Below are 21,879 nucleotides of genomic sequence, written 5' to 3' on the forward strand. Positions count from 1 at the left end.
GGAGCAAGCGTCTTTTAATTTCATGGCTGCAGTCACCATCTGCAGGGATTTTGGAGCCCCCCAAAATAAAGCCTCTCACTGTTTCCCCATCTACTTGCCATGAAGTTATGGGACTGGATGTCATGATCTTAGTTTTCTCAATGTTGAGTTTTAAGCCAACTTTTTCACCCACCTCTTTCACTTTCATCAAGAGTCTCTTTAGTTCCTCTTCACTTTCAACCATAAGGGTGATGTCATCTGCATATCAGAGGTTATTGATATTTCTTCCAGCAATCTTGATTCCAGCTTGTGTTTCATCCAGTCCAGCATTTTGCATGATGTACTCTGCATGTAAGTTAAATAAGCAGGGTGACAATATACAGCCTTGACGTACTCCTTTCCCAATTTGGTACCAGTCCATTGTTCCATGTCCGGTTCTAACTGTTGATTCTTGACCTGCATGCAGATTTCTCTGGAGGCAGGTCAGGTGGTCTGGTATTCCCATCTCTTGAAGAATTTACCATAGTTTGTTGTGATCTACACAGTCAGAGTCTTTGGCGTAATCAATAAAGAAGAAATAGATGTTTTTCTGTAATTTCTTGCTTTTTCTGTAAACCAACAGATGTTGGCAATTTGATCTCTTGTTCCTCTTCCTTTTCTAAATCCAGCTTGAACATCTGGAAGTTCACGGTTCACATACTGTTGAAGCTTGGCATGGAGAATTTTGAGCATTACTTTGCCCAGCATGTGAGCTGAGTGCAATTGTGTGGTAGTTTGAACATTCTTTGGCATTGCCCTTCTTTGGGATTGGAATGAAAACTGACCTTTTCCAGTCCTGTGGCTGCTGCTGAGTTTTCCAGATTTACTGGCATTTTGAGTGCAGCACTTTAATAGCCTTATCTTTTAGAATTTGAAATAGTTCAACTGGAATTCCATCACCTCCAATAGCTTTGATTGCAGTTATTCTACTTAAGGCCCACTTGACTTCACATTCCAGGATGGGCTCTAGGTGAGTGATCACACCATTGTGATGTGATCTTAGCCCAAGATTGTGGCACCATCTTAGCCCAAGGCTTTCAACACATCAGCATCAGATTACACATGATATGTCTCTTGTCTCCTATGTTTTCTCTTCAATCCTTTAATCAACTCATCTTTAAAACCTCACTTCAGGTTATCTCTCTGCTCAGATCATTCTTTCCTTTTTTTAGTTGATTTTTTAGTTTTATTGTATAACTTAAAATTTATTTTTCTAATTTTTAAATTAGTTTCTATTGGAGTTTAGTTGCTTTACAATGTTGTGTTACTTTCTACTGCACAGCAAAGCGAATCAGCTATATGTATGCATATATCCCCTCTTTTTTGAATTTCCTTCCCAATTAGGGCTCCACAGAGCAGTGATTAGGGTTCCCTGAGCCATACAGTAAGTTCTTATTCATTATCTATTTAAATATAGCATTGATAGTGTATATATGTCAATCATTTTCATCCATAATATCTTTGTTTCATTTTTCTTTGTATCTGAATACTTCACTTAGATTTGCTTTTTTAAGAGGTGCTCAAAATTTATGTAGCTCTTTAAATTACATCTTTTATCTTGGCCTACATGTACTTCTTCATCCTAATATAAGACCCCTAAGTTCACAGATTGTATTTTATTGTTTATTTTCCTCCTGGTGTCTAGCTCAGTACCTGATACAATATCTGTACATGACAAAGAGATTCAGCTCATAGAATGCATTAGTCTTTTGGTTTCTTCGGTGTCCCCTCAATGATTAGCATAATGACAAGTTCCATTGATTTAGTGTAGTAGATGCTACAGATGCCCCACCCATATCCTGTGGTCTACTTCTGCAGATGCTTCCCTCAGGTCAGTGACTCCCTTTGTCTTTCTGCCTGAGGGTATTCTCCGGCCTCAAGTATGCTCTTCTATAGTTTCTGAAGGATTAAGGCCACAGTAGACGTCTTTAACCAGTGAGGAACAGAAGTTGTTGTTTAGTCACTAAGTTGTGTCCAGCTCTTTGTGACCTCATGGGCTGGAGCATGCCGGGCTTCTCTGTCTTTTACTATCTCCTGGAGCTTGCTCAAACTCATGTCCATTGAGTTGGTGATGCCATCAACCATCTCATCCTCTATTGTCCCCTTCTCCTCCTGCCCTCAATTTTTCCCAGCATCAGAGTCTTTTCCAATGAGTCGGCTCTTCACATCAAGTGGCCAGAGTAATGGAGCTTCGGCATCAGTCCTTCCAATGAATATTTCTTGGATTCCCTTTAGGAATGGAAGTTGATGAATGAATATTCCAGCTTTCTCTTAGCTCTTATAGGAAAAACTCCAAGGCATGTTTCCTAGAGTCTCATTACAACAGGATTATAAATCGGCTTTTTCCTATACTGCCCACAGAGGAAAACTGCTCAATAAAGCACTCTCTAATGCCTGTCTTCCCTGCCTGGTTTCACTTCCATACTTGTTTAGAGTACTTCCTGGAGTCATTTCCAAAATAAACTACTAGCACTTAAATTCTTGTTTAAACATATGCTTTGTGAGACCTCCACATAAACCCAGTTAATAATGTATTCATTCACAATAATTTTTATTGACTCAGTAAAGCACCTCCACAGAATTTAACCCAAGACAGGGTAACCCAAAACTGTGCCTGACACTTGGTGGATATTTAATAAGATATTAATTGCCTTTAACTTTGTGTGATACTTTATTCATTTAGATTAAATAAAATTTGTAATAGTTGAAGATAAGACATTGCATTTTATGTAGTCATTTGTTGTGATACAATGCATACTTATATTTCTAAATTGTGACCTAAGTTAATATATTTTTTAAAATCCCTCTTGTTATATTCCATATTAAAATTTCCAGCTATTTCTAAGTTTTTATCTGTTTGAATATTCTTTAAATGAAATTCAAATGTCAAAATCTAGTGTAACTTAGTAAAATTATGAGTAAGAAATTGATGAAAACAGTTACATCAAACTGCATATCAACTGACACTCTTCATGGGAACCTAGGCACAGAAGTAACTTTTGTTCTTGGGAAAAAGGCAACAGTGTATTTGTTCTTGGAAGAAAATGGCAGAAAGTCTTCAACTTGAGGCAGTTTATGTTATAATTTATTAGTTTCTATCTCTGGTAATTGCAAAATTTGTACAGTGAAGAATAAATTATGTGGAAGAGGCAAAAGCTAGCACTATAGCTTCCCTGGTGACTCAGATGAAAAAGAATCCACCTGCAATGTGGGAGACCTGGGTTGGGACGATTGCCTGGAGGAGGGCGTGGCAACCCACTCTAGTAGTCTTGCCAGAAGAATCCCATGGACGGAGCAGCCTGGCGGGCTACCGTCCATGGGGTCCCAAAGAGTCAGACATGACTGAGTGACTAAGCACAGCACATAGATTTCGTACTATCCGTATCTGAACAATATTTTATCAGTTAGTAATTATTTCAGTATTTTCAACCTCCAGGCCTTCTTACAATAACCCTGGAGAGTAAGTAGGGTTGTTATCCTTTGTATCTCCATTTTACAAAACAAGAAATGTAGCTGAGAGTAGCTGAATACTTTGACCAAAGTGACACAACTGAGACATAATGAGCCAAACTTCAACTAAGGTTGTCTAAATCACTCTGAAGCTGCAGCATACGGTCACAGTAAAGACAAAGACTATGGATTTTGAACTTTCGGTGAACATGGAAATCGCTTTTAAAAGTCATTTCTATCCCTTATGGAAGAAATTTTAAAAGTTGGATCTAGTAGCCTCTAAAACTCTTTTGGAAAAGGTTTCCATTTTATGTACTTGTTGACCTATCTGAATTTTACTTACCATAAACTAGGTTTGATTTTTCTCTTTGTTTAACTATCTACTAGCTTGTCTTTTAAAAAAGGGTTTTAGTTGGCTCATTCATGTTGTAGTTGCTTTTCCATCAACCAATTGCCCTTGAATGTAAGGCTAAAAAGTCTTAAAATATTTTTTATTGGAGAGTCCTATGAAAATGTTATTTCCACCAACAGTAGTGTGTCCATCAGTAAACAGATGTTCAAAGAAGTGAGACTCAGTGGTATCATAACCCAACTGCTGAATGATTTACTGACTGAATGGCTGGGCTAATAATGGTGGGCTAAAGTAAAGATGAAAAATAATGGTGAGGTGTAAGGAATGTACAAAAGGAGAATCAACAGGTCAGATCTGGATGATTTAATGTATAAGAAATAATAATAAAGAAATCAATGAATAGTAGAAGACTTCTGCTTCATCAATAGTTACAAAGCAAGTTATCTGGCTATCTTTGGGTTCATCTTCCATATGCACACAATAGAATGAGTTAAATGTGTATGATCCTATCAAACATGTACATATTTTTCTGTTTAGTGGTTTTATTAAACTGTAATCTAAATTTACACTTGTTCCTATCAGGAAATAAAAAGAAACAAAAGCAAGATTTCATATTTTATGGAATGCTAACCATGGTGTAGCACAGCTTTCTACCATATCTAAATCTAGAGTATTTTGTGCACTTCATTTTTTTAAGCTATTTTATGGCTCTGTACATCATGAGAAACGCTGGACTGGAAGAAACACAAGCTGGAATCAAGATTGCAGGGAGAAATATCAATAACCTCAGATATGCAGATGACACCACCCTTATGGCAGAAAGTGAGGAGGAACTCAAAAGCCTCTTGATGAAGGTGAAAGTGAAGAGTGAAAAAGTTGGCTTAAAGCTCAACATTCAGAAAACGAAGATCATGGCATCTGGTCCCATCACTTCATGGGAAATAGATGGGGAAACAGTGGAAACAGTGTCAGACTTTATTTTTCTGGGCTCCAAAATCACTGTAGATGGTGACTGCAGCCATGAAATTAAAAGACACTTACTCCTTGGAAGGAAAGTTATGAGCAACCTAGATAACATATTCAAAAGCAGAGACATTACTTTGCCAACAAAGGTCCGTCTAGTCAAGGCTATGGTTTTTCCTGTGGTCATGTATGGATGTGAGAGTTGGACTGTGAAGAAGGCTGAGCACCGAAGAATTGATGCTTTTGAACTGTGGTGTTGGAGAAGACTCTTGAGGGTCCCTTGGACTGCAAGAAGATCCAGCCAGTCCATTCTGAAGGAGATCAGCCCTGGGATTTCTTTGGAGGGAATGATGCTAAAGCTGAAAGTCCAGTACTTTGGCCACCTCATGCGAAGAGTTGACTCATTGGAAAGGACTCTGATGCTGGGAGGGATTGTCGGTAGGAGGAAAAGGGGACGACAGAGTATGAGATGGCTGGATGGCATCACTGACTCGATGGGCGTGAGTCTGAGTGAACTCCTGGAGTTGGTGATGGACAGGGAGGCCTGGCGTGCTGCGATTCATGGGGTCTCAAAGAGTCGGACACGACTGAGCGACTGATCTGATCTGGCTCTGTAAGTTTAAAAAACTGATATTGATGCAAAGTATTCCTGACCATAGATATGCAAGTGTATTTTTTTCCAGTGAAGGTATACAGATCCCCCAACTCCTGAAAAAGGAGCCAGTTTTACATCTATTAACACACCAATTCATCATTGCTTTATTGCCTATGTATGTTTCTTCTCTTTGGCTTCTCCTTTTAACCAATTTTTAATGCCTTTGCTCAATCCCTCATTAATTAATGTTAATTACTTTGCTCCATGTTCATTTTTTACTTGTATGAGAGTTATGGTTTTGCTGTATTTAAAATTATCTTGTAACATACTGCTTTTAAAAATCCATTGAGTTATTATTTCCTCTTGATAATATCTAAGTTGAGAATGATGGTGGTGGTGGGGAAAGGAGGGGTTATGCATGTTGGATAGTAATTCAGTGTCAAGTTGCCATGGACAAAAGAATAAATAATGTTTAAGCAAGAATGAATTAAGCAGATGACTTGCACTGTTGAGTGGGGAAAAAAAAAAAAGCAATGTGAGAACTGTGAGTTTCAGTTTTCTTTGGAAACTTACTGAGGACTGCAGCCCAGAGGACTGAATTTCTCTCAGTGAGCCAAAGAGATAAGGGGGGTGGTCAAGCAAAAAAGTGAAAGTCGCTCAGTCCTGTCTGACTCTTTGTGACCCCATGGACTATACAGTCCATAGAATTCTCCAAGCCACAATACTGGAGTGGGTAGCCTTTTCCTTCTCCAGGGGATTTTCCCAACCCAGGGATCGAACCCAGGTCTCCCAAGTTGCAGGTGGATTCTTTACCAGCTGAGCCAACAGGGAAGCCCAGGGGGTGGTCAGCATATATGCAATTTTGGTTTGGGGGTGAATGCAATGAGACATGAACCTCAGTAGAACATTGCTGTTGGTCACAAAGAGTAGCTGTCTTCATTAAAGATTTTAGTGCTTCTCTAAGTATGAAAAAAACACAGAAAATTGGGTTCAAAAATTTTTCTTCTGAACATACCTATCTGAAGGCCTGCTCTGCCAGTTTTTCCCAGAGCACAGTGCTTCATTTTTGATCCCCAGCCTGAACTGCTTTCAGGGGGTGTTGGAGGTCAGCAGCTGCAGTGGCTACTGACATAATCCTTGTAGAGCCAGAGGGAGAGTGACATTCTTTAGTTGGCAGCACAAAGGAATGGTGTACTTGGTTCTTACTCCTCATTAGTAATTATAGACTACATAAAGAGAGTTCAATTATTTCACCCTTTGCATGCTTTTATACCTAAAATAGTAACTTGGTGAATTTATATATCGTGTGTATAATAAGGTTGCTGTATGATGCAGAACTGATTCAATGGAAAAAAGTACAATTAACTGGTTGATTGGCTCTTGATGAAGTCTTGTAATTTCAGATTCGATTTTAGCAACAGCCACAGATCTAAACCTCTTTGAAATATTGCTTTTATCATAGGACGTTGGGTGCTTCACTCTCAATTTTTTCTCAAGTGGAAGTGCGAGCTTATTCCATTTTTTCCCCCCAAAATAAGGAGAGGGAGCCAAGATGATTCATTTAACTTTTACCTTCTGTGAGTCATGCTGTGATGCGTAAGCATCCGTCACCATGTGACACAGCCTCAGCTGCAGGCTGCTGGAGTCTAAACCTAATTACTGTCTGTCAGGATGCTATTGAAGAAGATACCTTAAAGGTTCTGCATATGTGATTCTAGCCTGCCAGTCACCAGTTCTAAAATGATCAGCTTGGAAAAGTCATACCCTTAAGATACGCACATTGTTAACTAGTTTATGGCTGATTTCACTCTTTTAGGTAAGCCCAGGTATTTAGCTATTTACTTATAATTCCCAAGTTTCCTTTCTTTTGTGAAATCTTCCACATGTTTTTAGGTTAAAAAAAAAAAGAGAGAGAGAGAGAAGAGTTTGACTGTATCTGCATTATAGAATTATAGATTAAAAGATGTTTAGTAGAATGTAAGTTGCATTTATATTAAAATTCATTTTTCTTTTATGAGTTTTGAAGGAATGGAGGAGCCCTTTTCTTCTTAGCTCTGCTTTCCTTTCCCACAAGCAAAGAGATCTTCATTTCTTTTCACAACAAGGAGAACAGAGAAGAGAGTCTGTTTCTCTTTCCACCCCGTATGTACTACATGACTGAAAGAATAACTCATGTAACTGGTAAGTGGATTAATATCCATTTGGTCCTTTTAGCAGTGGGCAACATTACTGTGTCTCAAAAGCAAGAACTGTTTCACCCTTTCCTGCATTGTTACCATGTGCCAAGGCTTCCCCTCCATTTCTCCTTCTGGAGGCAAACCTATAGTTTGATAGTTACTGGATTTCTGAAGAAACTTGCAACAATCCATGCATCTGGCTGGGTGAATATACTTGGAATCTGCTCCGAAAACTCATTTCTTCCCACAGATGGAAGTTAAAGAGTAGATTTGCGGTAAATAGTAGAATGTCCCTACTTTGGCCTGAATTCCCAGACATGCTCCCCAATCTAGACTTTTCAGAAAGTTCTGTAAATTAGAAAATGAGTGAATCATTATTTACAAAACCTGTACATCTGTATTTGGTATTTTTATATTTGTATCTTTATAGAAGAACCTAAAGAAAAAGAGGTGATGATTGAGATCCAAACAGAAATGTTTGATTTTAAAGTTTTTTCTATGTACATAATAATCCTAAAGGAAACCAACTCTGAATATTCATTCATTCACTGATGTTGAAGCTGAAACTCCAATACTTCAGTCACCTGATGCAAAGAGCTGACTCATTGGAAAAGACTCTGATGCTGGGAAAGATTGAAGGCAGAACAAGGGAGCAGCAGAGGATGAGACGGTTAGATAGCATCACCCACTCAATGAATTTGAGCAAATTCTAGGAAATAGTGGAGGGCAGATGACCTTGGCTTGCTGCAGTCCATGAGGTCGCAAAGAGTCGGACACCACTTAGTGACTGAGCAACAACAACAAATAAACTAATTTTTCAGAATTGGATCTCTTTTGTAGTATTGCTTCACTTAAACATTTACCAGTACCGAGCAAATGTATGTTGTTGCTGCCAGCATTATTCAATATGAAAATTTGGAACCTTAAGAAATGCTGATAGTGATAAAATAACCATTCTATGCTTACCTTAATGAGCAATGCAAGTATTTTATTTTGACTCACTTTTATTAAAAACTTTTATACTGTCTCCAGTTCAAGATAACAAGTTGAGCCCAAGAAATTATCTCATATCTCATAAGAGACCTTGCTAAAAAGATGATAAAAGAAATTTAAAAGTTGTAACAGTGAGGTGAAAGTAAGATGGACTATTAGGATATCTTTAAGTACATTTCTGAAACATCAAAATTAAATAAGAACGTTGAAGGATGAATCAGCAAAGGAAGTCACAGCTAATAAAAGATGTGGGGAAAACGGTAAAAAAAAAAAAAAAAAAAAGGAGCTGATCACTTTGGGAGAAACAGAGAGAAACTTTAGATCAGGATTAGCAACTATGTCCATGGACTAAATGTGCAACTGTGGTCCAGTCCACTATCTGATCTTATAAACAGATTTTGATTAGAACACAGCTGTTCATATAGGAATTTTCTTTGGATGTTTTCTTGTTATAATGGTAGAAGTAAGTAGTTGTGACTAAGACCATCTGGCCTTCAAAATCTGAAATACTTTTTTTCTGGCCTTTTACAGAAAAAGTTTGCTGACCCCTCTCTAGACTCAGAAATAGAATGTTGCATAGATAACCAGAGAGAAAAAAAAATAGGACTTAAAAGAGAGAAGAAGTGAAGGTGGTAAGGTGTTAAAATATCTACCTCACCTTCCATCTCCCACCTTCTCATGCCAGGAAAGAGTAAAAACCTACCCAAGACTGAAAGAGGGAAAGTCACCTCAAAGTGAAAAGGAAAAGAGCACTTTGCCATTCTTCAGGCTGTGAAAACAAACAGAAAAAGCCAGCTTTAAAGTTAACAGAAAAGTGTTTCACTCAAGATCACAGAGCTGTTGTAAAATGCTACCACCTGTTCCTCTTCAACTGACTACTGCTTTCTTATCAGTGATGCTCCAGAGCCATTTGGCAATTTTCATTTATTACTGGGAATATTGAAATGCTGTCTTCCTCACTTTAAGGCAGACCCAGTGCCTAGTCAATCCCATTTCTTTAAACCTGCTTCAGAAAAAGCAAGCCGTCCTGAACTGAAGGCGTGTGTGTGCTCAGTTGTGCCTGACTCTGCAATCGTATGGACTGTAGCCCACCAGACTCCACTACCCATGAGATTTTCCAGGAAAGATTAATAAAGTGGGTTGCCATTTCCTCCTCCAGGGGATCTTCTTGACCCAGGGATTGAACCCACATCTGCTGAGTCTCCTACACTGGCAGGCGGATTCTTTTCCACTGAGCCACCTCCTTGGAGTCCTTCAGTGAAAAGCCAAAGCTTATAAAACACACTTCCCTCCTCCCTCTGGGCCAGCAGAATTCCTCTGGCGTGTACTCCCTGGCTGCAAATCAATAAATCTTATTTTATCAGACCATGGACTTGTTCCTGGTCACCTGATTAGGTTTTATCAGCTATTCAATATAATATTCTGAAAGATAAGAACGTGACTCTCATATAATTACAAAATGAACACATGTCAAAGATTAAATTCAACTAATGAGGGAGTTAATAAAGTTATAGGGAAGCAATTTAATAGAGATTATGGTAGGGTAGGCATGCTAGGTTAGATACACAGCTGGTTAATGTCCATCTGGAACACAAGCTATCGTCTCTATCTCTAGGATCATCTTTTCTACTGGACAGAAATTATTTGTATCTCTACTAAACAAAAATCTAAAGATTAACCTCCACTCCCAAGAATTGTAAGACAGCACAGACAACATTAATAAAATATAAATCCCAGGAGTCCACTAAAAGAAAACTGAACAGTCTCTTCTGCCTTTTACAGATTTCAGATAATTCTCTTATCATGCAGATCACAGAGGGTGTAGACTATCTCCCCTCTCCAAGGCAAAATATCAGTAGTATTTTTGTTGCTGTTGTTAGTAAATTAGAAAAACTGGGGAGAATGAAGGAATCTATTTGGCTCCCAATATCTCAGAGTCAGCTCCACTCAAACTTTCTGGTGTTTGTGAGGCTTTACCCCATAATGGTTGGATTTTGCCTGCTGCTGCTGCTAAGTCGCTTCAGTTGTGTCCGACTCTGTGCGACCCCATAGACGGCAGCCCACCAGGCTCCCCCGTCCCTGGGATTCTCCAGGCAAGAACACTGGAGTAGGTTGCCATTTCCTTCTCCAATGCATGAAAGTGAAAAGTGAAAGTGAATTCGCTCAGTCGTGTCCGACTCTTGGCGACCCCATGAACTGGAGGCCACCAGGCTCCTCCGCCCATGGGATTTTCCAGGCAAGAGTACTGGATTTTGCCTACTAACCCTAAAGCAAAGTTGAATGAGAGGTGATAAACTGCTCATATATGCAAAGATCTCAGTCAGTATCCTAATCAGGGAAGATAAATAAATTACCAGGCCTCATCAAATAGTCCAAGAAAGCTTTCAGAATAAAAAAGAAATAGAAGTGAATATATATATGTATACATAAATATATTTAAATTTAATATAAATTTAACAAATTTATTGTATTTTAATTTATTATCTTAATAAATAATTTTGTATTTGTGTGTTTATATATACATTTATAATATATAGTAAAATATTTTATATTTATAAATATATTTATATAAATATATATATATTTCTTAACGAGGAAGAAATATCTAGCCTTAAGAAACAAAATTTTTACTCTCAGGGATATTCAAAAAGATTCTCCACCCTAAAGAACTAGATAACCAAGAAAAAAGGGCAATGAAAATAGAAAAAGCTCCTGGACATTTAAAATACATTGCCAAGACCAGATTTCAAAAAGAAAATTTGAAAGAAAAAGATAAATATCCAATAATATAAACAAAAATTTAAAGAATGAATTTAGTTTGCCTACCTTCATTGGCCTGTTTATGAAAAACATTAACAAGTGATTCAACATTAATTGGTGATTTGGGAGTCATATCCTTGAAGTCTTTGCAAATGGGTATTTTATCAAATTAAATACCTAAATTTCCTATCACAGTATTGTACATTTGGAAATTGTTAAGAGTAGATCTTTAAAGTTCTCACCACAAGGAAATAAACTTTATAAAATACCTACACAAATGTACATACATACATCAGTTCAGTCACTCAGTCATGTTCGACTCTTTGTGACCCCATGCACTGCAGCACACCAGGCCTCCCTGTCCATCACCAACTCCTGGAGTTTACTCAAACTCATGTCCATTGAGTCGGTGATGCCATCCAACCATCTCATCCTCTGTCATCTGCTTCTCCTCCTGCCTTCAATCCTTCCCAGAATCGGGACTTTTCAAATGAGTTAGTTTTTTGCATCAGGTGGCCAAAGTATTGGAGTTTCAGCTTCAGCATCAGTCCTTCCAGTGAATATTCAGGACTGATTTCCTTTAGGATGGACTGGTTTGATGTCCTTGAAGTCCAACGGACTCTCAAGTCTTCTCCCACACCACAGTTTAAAAGCATCAATTCTTCAGCACTCAGCTTTCTTTATCGTCCAACTCTCACATCCATATATGACTACTGGAAAAACCATAGCTTTGACTAGACAGACCTTTGTTGGCAAAGTAATGTCTCTGCTTTTTAACATACTGATTAGGCTAGTCATAACTTTTCTTCCAAGGAATAAGAATCTTTTATTTCATGGCTGCAGTCACCATCTGCAGTGATTTTGGAGCCCCCAGAAATAAAGTCTGTCAGTGTTTCCATTGTTTCCCCATCTATTTGCCATGAAGTGGTGGGACCAGATGCCATGATCTTAGTTTTCTGAATGTTGAGTTTTAAGTCAACTTTTTCACTCTCTTTCACTTTCATCAAGAGGCTCTTTAGTTCTTTGCTTTCTGTCGTACATACCAAGTCAATAATAAATGTTGATTACTTACTCCTTGTGTAAGTTCTGCATAAGTTGCTGCGTATGGGAGGAAGACATAACAAATAAAATTATAAAGCATCAGAAACCTCTAAACATATGCAAAATTTGTGATCTTTGTAGCTCAGCTATATATGGAAATCTCTTCTTTAAATGAAAAGAATCCATTTCAGAAAAGTTAAAATTATTTCCTACTCATGTCTTAAGTTTCATTGTGACTAGTCTTCTAAACACTTGAAAGAGCTCACAATGATCATGAGACATAGACAATGATGTTCTTCGGTCCTCAGGGTCTCTGACAATGATGAATGATAAATCTTTAAATAAATGAGCTGTGACATGGTATTGCAGGCAGTCTTACTTGTCATGCAGATAGCCTGTTTACCTCAAAAGAGCAAGAAGGCAGTAGTTAAGATATTTTAGTCCAACTCCATTGATGTTTCTGAAAAGCCTTACATGGACAAGGACAGGGTATAAAATTGATACGAGGCAGTAAAACCCAGTGAAATCTCATCGTTGCTGGATGACGCCATGGGCTCACAAACATGGCTAATGGATAGACACCCAAATCTCCCACTCTTAGAACTCATACAAAGGGTGCTTAATTAGCATTCTTGGGTTATAGATCTCTTAATCACCATTATTCACAGGTTAAATTAAAATGAACACTGTGTAATTGCTCATCTATTGAGAACACAGCTGTAACCAACAAAAAAGTATAAAAACAGCAAGTCAAAAGAGGGGAAATGGATGGCTTGGAATTCATTGCACTTTTTTTTTTTTTTTGGTTTCCATCTTCCAGTCTCTAACAATCTTCTTTTTCAAAAAGTATATTTTTAAAAAAATGATTTTTGAAGGTTACTTTCCAATTACAGTTATTTTAAAATATTAACTATCTTCCCTGTGTTATGCAATAAATTCTTGGGTCTCTCTTACACGCAATAGTTTGTCCCTCCCACTCCCCAACCACTATTTTGCCCCTCCCCACCTCCTACTGGTAGCCACTAGTTTGTTATCTCTCTCTATGGGTCTGCTAACTTTTTAGCTATATTCACTATTTTGTAGTGTTTTTAGATTTCACACATAAGTGATATCATATGTTATTTATCTTTTTCTGTTGAAATTATTTCATTTAGCATAATACCATCTACTACCCTTCTTATTGCTTTTAACAGATTCATGGCTATTTTCCTTCCTTTTCTTAGTATGTGGCACCTGCAGCTGTATCTTCCTTTTGGAAAAAGTCACAAAAGGAGGTACTGGGAACTTGATGATCACTCTACCACCAAAGTGAATATTTACTGTTCCTCAGAATTTCTCTACCAAAGTCAGCCCAAGGAAAGGACCAAATTCAACTTTTATTCTTCTTATTTTGTTTCCTGATAGTACAATATGTTCATTATATTAATTTTAAATATTGCTAAATTTGTAGATGAAATAAAAGACAAATGTAAATTTAGCTCTTGAGGGCTTAGATTTAAATAATTTATATAATAAATTTTGGTCCATTAAAATTTGATGCCTAATACTTTGGGATTAGATAATTCTATGAGAAACTAATGAAAAACAATGAACTCTTACCCTAAAGTCAGTAAGGGAATGAAAGTAAAATTCTGTTGTATTCATAAATTCAGGAGGTCCTTGTAACTCCTAAAACCAATTGGTAAAACAGTTAAGAATACTTGGTTAAAACAAAATGTCTTCTGTGAATGAAATAACTGACAGATTATTCAGCATGATTATGTTAATTACATGATACACACTGTTAGAGAAAAGAGCAGTATATCTTAGCAAAACAATTAATCAGTTCAGTTCAGTTCAGTCACTCAGTCAAGTCCGACTCTCTGTGACCCCATGAACTGCAACACACCAGGCTTCCCTGTCCATCACCAACTCCCGGAGCTTACTCAGACCCATGTCCATAGAGTTGGTGACATCATCCAACTATCTCATCCTCTGTCATCCCCTTCTCCTCCTGCCAAGAAGAAAAGTTAGCATTTCAGGATTCAGTTTTTTAAATTTGTTTTCCACAACTTAGTCTTACCAGATAATTACCTAATTTTTGCTTTTTGTCTTTGTGTTTTTAATGATTTTATCCTGTTTGGCTGTTCACAGTCGAAGTAAAAAAATTCTTTTAATCAAACCTGTCATCCTCCAGGCTGCTTAGTATACACACATTCTTTCAAAGCAGAACACAAAAGTGCTCACAGAGGGAGCTCATGTTAATTTCCTTCACCCAAACCAATGCCTATTTTCCCTTCCTTACAGCAAAACCCATAGACTATATAAATAAAATAATTAATTAACAAAGAAACTTAATTTTTAAATGTTTTCAGTTGTCCATACCAAAAACAAAATCTCATCAAACTGAAGTGATCACGATGTCTTTTGTATTTACCACTCTGGTGGATTGGCTGTCACTTTGGCAGATACATCAGAGCTGTTTTTGCTCCTTTCTTGTGAATTTCTTGATGAGAAAAATAGGATTAAGCTATAAAAGCTGAATCATATTCAAATGCACATATTTTGCCCATTTAGATACACAGTTAATAACTTGCTTTCTTATAAAATAATAGTAGATATTGGGACTGTTTCAGAGAATCTCATATTTATTCTCTATTATTAGGAATCCCATAAAGCACTATCTCTCAGCCAGGCTGCAGTCTCAGAAATTCTGTTGTAGTTAGTTTGAGAGATAGTCTTGGCATCAAGATTTTTTTAGCGCTCTCCAGCTAAATCTAATATGAAGCAAAATATAAGAACTATTGATATAAATAATGATATTTTAAATAAGAATATACTAAATTTATCTTATAGCAGGTCTATCTAAAGCTAACGTTTTCCCTCATTACTCTCTGTAATTTAAAACAGTGCTTCCCATTCTTCTGATATCTTGGCCTACTTGGAAAATTGTGATAAATGTGATCAGTGTGATATGTGTGTGATATGTGTGATCAGTGAACTGAGGGTAAAGAGAGAAGGTTATTTGTATTAATAGAGAAGCCTGGAAATTTCAGCTGCCCCAGTAAGAACTAGACTTCTCTAGGGTCACAGAGGGTCAGAGGTCAGCATTGAGACATTTCAGTAAGCATTCTGTGCAATTCAATGTCTGAGACACTCGGTCATGGTTACACTAAAATGTAGAGTCAATGAATATCAAGAAAAACATAATAAAAAAGCTATTTGCTTTGATTTTTCCAATTTTCTGAGAGGTAGCTTAGTTTGGGGCTCATTTAGAAGGTTTCTAGACTGGAATGAACCTACGAGTACTTAGCCAATCTTGGGGGATTTCTGATGGAATATCTGACCCAAACTCATCCCCCCTCCTGAATTCATGGGAGAAGTAACACTTTTTTGCTCAAATCCAGTCATTCCAGGGAAAGACTCCCCAATATTATTCTGAGTTTTATTTTTCCAAGGCTAGACCGGGTTAGAAATTGTCATTTCCTTTATCTTACCTTAATCTTTACTGGGAGAAAAGTATGGAGAATCAATAATCCCTAGCACCTGAACCTAATAATAATGGATTTAAAAGCTATAAAATAATAGCATATGAGAAAAGGACAAAAGTTGATTTTTATTAAAGTTACATCTTAACAAGAAGACATATAGCATATGGGATGGGAATATAAAATAAGACAGAAGAGGCTGAGTTTAATTATGCTTAATTAAAAATTGTCCATGTGGGACTATGACAAAGCAAAGCATATTTGGCTTTAGTTATTTTTGCTTAAAACAGGTATGATGAAATGTAACTTTCACAGTCTGAAATTAGAGCACTATCGAGGTGTTTTATTGAGGTAAATTTCATATTTTAAAACTTGCAAGTGGAAAAACTTAAAAATATGCAATAACAATGTTCCAAGGTTTTACTTGGGAAGTGATTTTAAAATCAAATTTCAGAGTTTAGGAGGAGTAACTTGTAAGGACCTTTTTTTTCTCCAAATATTTATGAACCATCATTTATCGACAGTGACATTTTCTACCTAGACTGAAAGCTGAATTCAAGACACAGATGTATTAATAGAAGGGGGAAGTGGGGGAGAAAATGCACAATGTGAAAGTTGAAACTTATGTTTTATTGGTGGACTTTCTGAGTACCTCAGGCCTGGAGACAGGCTCTCAGATATCTTTGAAGGACTGCTCCAAGGAGGCAAGGTGAGGAGCCAGTGTACATAAGAATTTTTGTAACAAAGACCAGGTGGTCAGAACATCAAATGATTACTGTTAATTAAAGAAAATCAGTTATGTCAAGTTAAGGAATTTAGTGCTTTTCTATGTATGGGAAGATGCAAGAGTCTGGGATCACTGAAATCATTTCTTTGATATGCACCTCAGCCATCTGGGGTCCGTATCCTGTGTTTTCTCATCCCCAGTCTCCTCAGGGCTGGCTGCAGCAGCTGACTGCTGGATGGTGGGTATCCTGTTTCCATCCTGAGTTGCAGAAGCTATAATGTGGTGGCTTCATGGTTACAACACCCTCTGTTAACTACCATGGCAGGCAAAATTTTTCCTTCACAGTAAGAAGGATGAGTGGAGAAGGCAATGGCAACCCACTCCAGTACTCTTGCCTGGAAAATCCCAAGGGCGGAGGAGCCTGGTAGGCTGCTGTCTACGGGGTCACACAGAGTCGGACACGACTGAAGTGACTTAGCAGCAGAGCAGCAGCAGCAAGAAGGATGAGAAAGAGGAATAGCAAAAGAAAGGATGTTGCAACTTATTTACCTGGTGGCTCACACAGTAAAGAATCTGCTTGTAATGCAGGAGACCTGGGTTCTATGCCTGGGTCAGGAAGATCCCTTGGAGAAGGAAATGGCTACCCACTCTAGTATTCCTGCCTGGAAAATGCCATGGACAGAGGAACCTGGAGGGCAGTCCAAGGGGTCACAAGAGTCAGCCATGATATTAGAGACTAACAGTTTCACTTCAAAGAACATCATAGACATCAATGCCTTCACACTCTAGACAAAGTTCTAACTCTATGAATCTTCATTTAAAAAGTGTAGAGAAGAGTTTCAACTAAGTGAATTATTATGAAAAATGATAAGATGTGTGTTAGACAAACATCTGGGACATAGTAGGTCTGTGGTTGAAGTGAAAGTGAAGTCGCTCAGTCGAGTCCGACTCTTTGCGACCCCATGGACTGTAGGCCACCAGGCTCCTCTGTCCATGGGATTTCCCAGGCAAGAATACTGGAATGGATTGCCATTTCCTTCTCCAAGGGATCTTCCTGACCCAGGGATCGAACCTGGGTCTCCTGCATTGCAGGCAGATGCTTTAATCTCTGAGCCTTCAGAGAAGCCCAGGTCTGTGGTTAAATACCTTCAACACTTCTATCTCAGTGTGTTTAAGGCTGAATTCAGTTTTTCTCCCTATTCTAAAGCAACCTCCTCTCTTGAATCTCCTATTTTTATGCCACCTGCCCAATATTTCTCAGATGTGTGAATTTCTTTCTGTTCTCACCAATAGCTTATTAGTGAAGACTTTAGTTCTCCACGCTGTAGTTGTTGTGATGTCTCCTTAGCTGATATATTTTCTTTCTTGTAACCTTATTTGGAAATAGAATGGTTGCAGATGTAATTAATTAAGAAGTCGTGCTAGGGCAGTGTGGTTCCCTGATCCAATAAAAACGGTGCCCTTGTTAGAAGAGCGAAATATGGACACAGAGGGAGAGACACAGAGGGCAGGAAATACTGTATGAAGACACGGAAACACAGAAGATAGGATGCAAAGATGAAAGAGAGATTGGAGTTATGCTGCCACAGAACAAGGAGCCCCCAGGATGACCAGAGCTAGAAGAGACGGAAGGATCGCCACCACAGGCTTGAGAGGGAGCGTGGCCCTGTCAGCCCCTTAATTTTGGACATCTGGGTTCCAGAATTTTAAGAGAATACATTTCTGTTATTTTTAAGCCACTTAGTTTGTGGTGTTTTATTACAGCTGCCCTCGGAAACTGTTAAATCCTCTGAGTTTTTGTACAGTGCTGCTGCTGCGTCACTTCAGTCATGTCCGACTCTGCGACCCCATAGACAGCAGCCCACCAGGCTCCCCCGTCCCTGGGATTCTCCAGGCAAGAACACTGGAGTGGGTTGCCATTTCCTTCTCCAATGCATGAAAGTGAAAAGTGAAAGTGAAGTGTCTCTGTTGTGTCCGACTCTTCTCGACCCCATGGACAGCAGCCTACCAGGCTCCTCCACCCGTGGGATTTTCCAGGCAAGAGTACTGGAGTGGGGTGCCATTGCCTTCTCCGTTGTAGAATGCAGCCAACTGCATATGTTAAGGGTCTGTGTTGAGGACAACTAAACAGTATAAGCAGTGGACGGTGAAGTCTCTCACACAGCCCCTTGGCCTACCTCCCTCCACCCCCACAGCTATTCCTGTTTAAACCAGCTGCAGGCAGGTGCCCCCTTAAAACACCTTGTGCTGCACGTCCTTTACTTTCCGCGTTCAGTTGTTTTGTTTATTTCTTCTGCTGTTGTCTTCTGTGTTTCTAAATAAGATGCATGGACTCTTATTGTTGTATTGTTGTTTAGTTGCTCAGTTGTATCCGACCCTTTTTCGACCCCATGGACTGTAGCCCGCCAGGCTCCTCTGTCCATGGAATTCTTCAGACAAGAATACTGGAGCAAGTTGCCATTTCCTTCTCCAGGGCAACTTTCCAACCCAGGGATCCAAACCTGAGGCTCCTGCTGCATCTCCTATATTGTAGGCAGATTATTTATCACTGAGCCATGTGGGAAGCCCAAGTCAGATATTTATTGATTCTTTCCCCCTGTATGTAGAAGTGGTGTAGTTTCAGAAAAAAACGATAGAGGTTGTGGCATCCTGTGAAGGATTTATGCCATGCAGTCTGCTCATCATAATTTAGTTTCGTAACAGACATTCCATTTTATATTTAGAAATTAATCATTTAGCAGCTAGTTTTATTGGGTACCACAGACCATGTAAGAAATCCTGGGCTATCTGGTTGCTCAACATGGGGAACTGAAGGTGCCCAGTTAACCACAGTCGATACTTCTTTGATGGAGAAGGCAATGGCACCCCACTCCAGTACTCTTGCCTGGAAAATCCCATGGACGGAGGAGCGTGGTAGGCTGCAGTCCATGGGGTCTCTGAGGGTCGGACACGACTGAGCGACTTCACTTTCACTTTTCACTTTCATGCATTGGAGAAGGAAATGGCAACCCACTCCAGTGTTCTTGCCTGGAGAATCCCAGGGACAGGGGAGCCTGATGGGCTGCCATCTATGGGGTTGCACAGAGTTGGACACGACTGTAGTGACTTAGCAGCATACCTCTTTGGAGGTGCATGGGAGTCAGCACTCGTCCAGGGAACCTGTGATCAGTGGGAGATGGGAGCCGATGTCTCACATTCCCCACTTCACTTCCAAATCCAGTGCAGACAATTCTGATGTGCTTCAGCTGACTCCTCCAAGGGCCCACAGTGGTAATTAGCTCAGTGCTGCATCCTCAAATTGCCTTTCTTTCCTTCCTGTTTCTCTCCTCTTGTCATCCCATTCTAGTTCCGTAGGATCTTTTTGCAAAGTAAATTAACAAAAAGGGAGCAGTCTCTGTTGTCAGAAGGAACCCAAGGAAAGAGAGCTGTGAAGTTTTTCCCAGAAAGTTGTACCTGACTTTTTTCTTTATTATTATAATACAAGGACCCAGCATAATACCTTGTACACAGTAGGCATTCAGTAAGTATTTATTTACTGAACGAACAAATGCACAATGGCTGATCCATTTATTATCACACATTATGTATATACATGATCCTGGGCTTTCCAGGTGCACCAGTGGTAAAGAGCCTGCCTGCCAATGCAGGAGATGTTAAGTCATGAGTTCAATCCCCAGGTTGGGAAGATGCCCTAGTGGAGCACGTGGCAATCCACTCCAGTATTCTTGCCTGGATAATCCCATGGACAGAGGAGTTTGGTAGGCTACATTCCATAGGATGGCAAAGAGTCAGGTATGACTGAAGCAACTTAGCACAGCACAGCTCATACACATTATAGTTGACTCTCTATACAACTAAGATAATATCTTTATAGTGAGTCAGACTGCACTTCTATGTCGTGCCTATGTGAATATTTTGAGAAACGTTGTTTTAAACAGTAAGATAAGCTATGTATCTTGCAAATTGATAATTTATAATTCTAATAATATTATTAAAAATAAAATCATGTTTGTTTTTCAGTCGATCAGTCATATCCAATTCTTTGTGACCCCATGGACTGTAGCATGCCAGGCTTCCCTGTCTTCCGCTATCTCCAGGAGTTTGCTCAAACTCATGTCCATTGAGTCAGTTATGCCATCCAACCATCTCATCGTCTGCCATGCCCTTCTCTTTCTGCCTTCAATCTTTCTCAGCATCAGGATCTTTTCCAACGAGTTAGCTCTTCTCATCAGGTGGCCCAAGTATTGGAGCTTCAGCTTCAGGATCACTCCTTTCAATGAATATTCAGGGTTGATTTCCTTTAGGATTCACTGGTTTGATCTCCTTGCTCTCCAAGGGACTCTCAAGAGTCTTCAGCACCACAGTTCGAAAGCTTCAGTTTTTCAGGGCTCAGCCTTCTTTATGATCTGACTTTCACACCTGTACATGACTACAGGAAAATTGACTAAAATCAGGTTAGTGTTTGTTCAATGTCTGACATCAAATCTAGTGACCTGCATGAGCTAGACCAACCTTCTGCCATGCAGAAGTGTCTTCCCTCCCTATCTGAGGAAAATCATTCTTGCCATCATAAGAATGTACTTATCTCCTACCATGCTAAACTTTTCTTCTTCTACTCTCCCATCATCTCCACTCCACTTTCTGGTATGCTGTGGCTTTATTCTCCTTTGACGTCTGCAAATGTGTCAATCTCTTTCTGAAACTGTGCAACTCAGATTGGGACTTGAACCCGCACGGGGGGCTTCCCAGGAGGCACAGTGGTAAAGAATGTGCTTGCTGGTGAAGGAGACATGGATTTGACCCCTGGGTGGGAAGATCCCCTGGAAAAGGAAATGGAAACCCACTCCAGTATTCTTGCCTGGAAAATTCCACGGACAGAGGAGCCTGGCCAACCACAGTCCACGGGGTCACAATGTGTCAGACATAACTGAACAGCTGAGCATGCGTGCACACATGCTGGGGCTCAGTCTTCCAGCTGAGATCACGCATCTGCTTTCAGGACTTAATGAAGCTCAGGTTCTTGATGTCTCATTGCAGAAAGAATTTAGTGAGACACAAAGTGATAGGTAAGAAGTAGATTTATTTAGAAAGAAACACTCTATAGAGGGAGCATGGGCCATTTCAGAAGAAGAGAGTGGCCTTGAAATACGGCCTGTTAGTTTTTATGGGCTGGTTAATTTTGTAGGCTAATGAATGGGCGGATTGTTGCACTATTTCAGAGAAGGGGTGGGGATTTTCAGGAACTGGACCACCACTCACTTTTTGGCCTTTGACAGTTTGTCTCAGAACTGTCATGGCGCTGATGGTGCGTCATTTAGCTTGCTGATATGTTATGA

At 39.2% G+C, this 21,879-nt stretch overlaps 1 long non-coding RNA gene across 11 annotated transcripts in view; it reads left to right on the plus strand.

Moving 5' to 3' along the window:
- Positions 1–21,879, plus strand: part of LOC147359192 (uncharacterized) — a 313,939-nt gene that overhangs the window by 108,954 nt on the left and 183,106 nt on the right. For 4 of the 11 annotated variants that reach the window (XR_015140601.1, XR_015140597.1, XR_015140596.1 and 1 more), the window contains 2 exons: positions 7,405–7,559; positions 13,573–13,866. The exons of 6 other annotated variants lie outside the window; for them this stretch is intronic. This is a non-coding gene — a long non-coding RNA (uncharacterized LOC147359192). Of the gene's footprint in view, positions 1–7,396; positions 7,560–13,572; positions 13,867–21,879 lie in introns of those variants that run through there. One more of the 11 variants, XR_015140606.1, reaches the window with a different exon arrangement.

Source organism: Bos grunniens, chromosome 14 (genome assembly GCF_055505025.1).
Source record: "Bos grunniens cultivar Pamir isolate PY7600 chromosome 14, Bosgru_T2T1.0, whole genome shotgun sequence".
NCBI classification, from domain to species: Eukaryota; Metazoa; Chordata; class Mammalia; order Artiodactyla; family Bovidae; genus Bos; species Bos grunniens.